The sequence below is a fragment of the Lactuca saligna genome, chromosome 6 (genome assembly GCF_052625555.1).
Source record: "Lactuca saligna cultivar CGN05327 chromosome 6, ASM5262555v1, whole genome shotgun sequence".
Classification (NCBI taxonomy): domain Eukaryota; kingdom Viridiplantae; phylum Streptophyta; class Magnoliopsida; order Asterales; family Asteraceae; genus Lactuca; species Lactuca saligna.
The window spans coordinates 154,341,499-154,346,294 of NC_136422.1; positions in this window are offsets into that span (position 1 = coordinate 154,341,499).

Below are 4,796 nucleotides of genomic sequence, written 5' to 3' on the forward strand. Positions count from 1 at the left end.
TTGATTTCACTTCAATCTAAAGAGGAATTCGTTGGAAATCTATTTAGATTTTAAAACCACACATCATGTTTAATCTATGTCGTTAGTTATATATGTATATGTGACCATTGAGAGGTTTAGTTACGTAAATTGTAACGAAGGCCGCTTTGATCCTATACTATTATGATTAGTGGACGAGATTGTTTAAGGGTACCAATGTTATAATAACATTCATTAAAGCGCTTATACAGTTATACGTACGTTTATATATTCGTGGTCCAGTGGGAGATTATTGGATAATATGGGACCACTTGATAAATTTGTACGATATGTTATTAAATCCAGTTATTATGGTAAGAGTATAAATTGTTGATGGACCGATTTATAGAATATTTACTTACCTTGTGGGTTGAGTTCCCGGTTTGACTCAAGATCCTCAAGATCCCTTCCATCTCTCACATTAGGGTTTATCTCCATCTATAAATATATGTGATGAGGAGCAAATCAATACACACGAAAATACACTAAGAAATTCGTATGGTTCATTGCTGGGGGATTTTAGAGAGAACTCTTGAGATCAACTGGAAAACTCTTCCTAGTCTCTAGATCCGAAAATCTCAATGGAACAAGGTATGTAATCATTATTTCAAGTTTAAGTTTTCTTTTAATCAGATTCGAGGTTAAATATCCAAACTTATGCTTCCGCGTTTATGTTTTGGTTATATGAAAATAACCAACACATAGACCCTCAAATCATGACTGTTAATCATATTCATCTAGTGATCCAGATCTGTGCATTCTGATACATAATAGTTAGTAGAAACAAAATAACTTATATATATATATATATATATATATATATATATATATATATATATATATATATATATATATATATATATATATATATATATTGGGAAAAGTGAATATACCCTTAAGGGTATATAAGCTTACGTACCCAAAATCACCATAATACGTCGTTTTGCTTGATATATTTATTATAATTTTCTTCAACTTCAATCTTTAACTTGATTTATTTTCAAGATTTTTAAAATTTCATTATTATCTTCCTCTTACATCACACTTTTTGACGAACATCTACTAAGCTATATATATTATAGTTGAGAATAAAAATTATGTAAGAGGAATATAAATGTGAAATTTATAAAAATCTTTGAAATAAATCAAGTTAGAAGTTGAATTATAAGAACATTAGACAATTACAATTTATATATACACAAAACGCCGTAGTATGGTGTTTGAGTACTTAAGCTTATATACCTTAAGAGTATATTCATTTTTCCCATATATATATATATATATATATATATATATATATATATATATATATATATTGCAGGTTTTCGGCATTCGTTGTGGTTGCGGGTTGATTGGAGTCGGACTTAGTGGGCTCTCAAGGCATTGTTGGGCTTGGCGAATCCATAAAAGAAGATTTGGGCTTAAAAAGCTAAAGGCTTGGATGAAGTGGGCTTGTGAAGATGGATCTTGGACTTTTATTTTGGGTTTGGAGCATCCATATTTGAAGCTAAAATATGATTGGTTAATTTAAATCACATGGATACGGAGGGGACCAAAGGAATCTTTGGTAGTGGAAGGGTAGAGTGGAGGAATGAAGAGCCAATAGCATTACATCAACACTTGCGTGGGTGGAATTTTCGTCACGCGGGTACCCGCGCAACTGCCTAGTTTGGGCATTTTGGTCATTTGGTACACCATAACCTTGGAGAGCTGTAGGAGGCGATTTTTCACCATTGGAGAGCTGTAGGAGGCGATTTTGGAGCTTGAAGACTCATTTCTTTTCATCTTCCCAAGATATTGGTAGTTTCTTTATGCAATTAGACTTTTGTGATTGTTTTTCTATTGCCATGAGTGGCTAAACTCTCTATTTTGGTAGACCTTGGCTAAAACCTCTGAATGTTTGTGGGTTTTTGAAGGATTTATGTTAATTTATCATTTATCTTATGTCTATGATTCTAGTTCATAATCTCTATGCTTGTTTAGTGCTTTGATCATGAGCTTGGTACTTTAATAAGTAATTGTTGGTTTATTTCTTTGGTTTAGCATTGAATCATTGAATTTACTTAGAACAAGCAGTTTATGATGGTAGAAATCATCTCTAGTTTATGAATCATAACTCCTTTATGGATGTGTAAGCATTGACATCCTCTAGGAATTGGGGATTTCTTCATTCTTAAGGCTAATCAACTTCTGGGTTCAATTGATTCAATTGAATCTTTGATTTTGATTAAGAAGGTGTGTTGTGGGCTTCCCCTACCTCTATACTACCTATGAGAAATCTTGGTTTATCATGCTTCATGATTGCTATAACCAATTTAGGATGAATGATAAGCTTCATGTTAAATCCTAATGATAAATACACAAATGTTCATTGCGTTGAATTGCCTTGGTTTATCAATTCTCTCCAATATTTGAGCATCTCACTATCTTGCTTAATTGCAAGTTTTTAGTTATTCAAGTCTTTTAGTTTTCAAGTAATCAAACACCCCCCTTTTAGTTTAATTGTAGTTAGTTAATTTATTTACAATAGTTCTTTTAGATTGCATTGGTGATTGAATACAACCATTTCCCCGAGGATCGATACCCCTTTTTACCATTATATTACGTTTTATTTGCAAACAAAGGGTGTAATTTGCTTGGTGGACTTGACATCCCACCAGCCTCACATGAACCAACCCTATATATATATATATATATATATATATATATATATATATATATATATATATATATATATATATATATATATATATATATATATATATATATATATATATATAACATCCCAAAATCACATAAATTTAATTTTTTAAAAAAAACAACATTTTCATCCACAAAGTGTTTACAAATCCATTGTTTCAAAAGTATTATCCAAAATCAGATTTTTCTCAAGACCCAATAACATAAAAAAGGAAGATGTGTACAATCATGCTTTTTCCTTGCAACGGTCATATGAAGTGTCTGAAATAATAAACTGAAACTGTAAGCCAAAGTTTAGTGAGTTCCCCCAAGTCACTTTGCATCACTCCATTAAACCCTGAACACACATGCATACGTCTATACACATGCATAATTCTACTCTTCCTAGACTTTATCCAGGATTCTTCCCTTCCCAAAACCCCGCAATTTGATCAAGGTCTACACTAATATTATTAAAATGCCTCACAAATGCACAGACGTACATAATTCAAATTACAATGGACATTCGAATAAGTGTCTCTACCTTAAAACCACAACCAAACAAGGAACATGTAATAAGGTCGAATCAGAAATTCTAAGTTTATCATATTCTAATTATGTACAACCCTTAGAAATTCGATTAACAATTCAATAATATAAGTCAAAGATTCCACAACACATACTACAATCAACACATAGGGTGTATGAGACATCTATAAAAATCATGCAATTCTAGCATGCAATTCTTGAACATATCCTTATCCTATAATCGAGCATGCATATCAATCCATAACACAATTACATAACCATATGGGTATATTGGGAATCACTTACTTCCTGAGCTCCGTCTGAATGTATGCATCACATTTTCCTTTTATAAATTGAAGTTAGATAGGGAAACCATGCTCACGATCTCAGTCCAACAATCAAACAAGAACATGGCAAATGACTGAGATCATGTTTCTGACCCAACTATTTACTTAAGTTTCTTTGAATTAAAGTATTATTTTACACACACACAAAAAAACTTAGTTTAGAAATCTCTTATCCCTCAATTTTATTTCTGACACGCTGTAAAGCACGCCAAAATCTGTTAAACTAAGCCTCTGATACCAACTTTAAAGTCCCAAAATTTTAAAAGAGATTTTTCATTAAAATTATGTTGAACAATTAAAACCTTTAACTTGAAAACATAAAGTAAAATCTAATTGTTTGAATATCATATGATTAATAGAGTTAAACAACAAAACAATAGAAACCAATATGTTCGATGTGTATGTACAGTCCCGTCGAGCCCTTTTCCACGAATAACCTACAAAACATCGAATCCATAACTGTAAACATAAAACTTAGTGAGTACCCCAAAATACTATATATTCCACCATACATACAATGCATACAAGTAAAGTCCTCAGCTCTAGCGCCGACATGCCAACATACTTATCTATGTACCCACAACATATATAACAATCATACGTGTTATTTACTGGCACTCTACCAATGAGTCTCAGCTACTACAACTATCAACTCTCAGCCTCCCACTTCTATTGGCTCTCAACCGCCATACAATCATCGACCTATAGTTGGAACCATATCCATATCAGGGCTAATGTTAATACTGACAACCGCTTCTTGAATACATAGTCATGCGTAATCGGAGATCAGATAGACAACTGAACAGATGATCCCACCCGAAAATAATAAATCAAACAAGAACCATGAAATAAGGCTTTAAACCAAGAGTTCTCAGGCTATCTAAATTAAATTACATACAACCGCTAGGGTATCCACTCAACGATAAACTAATATTATCATTACCCTAACCAATCATGACACCTAACAACATCATACAAGCCACATGAAAGACCATGCCATTATATCATATTGTCACATCCCCAAACTAGACAGCGGAAACATCCGGGGGTGGAGGACTTCATTTGTAGTATCACAACACATGCATAAAAGTAATCAAAGTACAAACAACCACTAAATTATATATATATATATATATATATATATATATATATATATATATATATATATATATATATATATATATAAGTAGTTACATGTGTTCAATCACAGTATATATTGACACC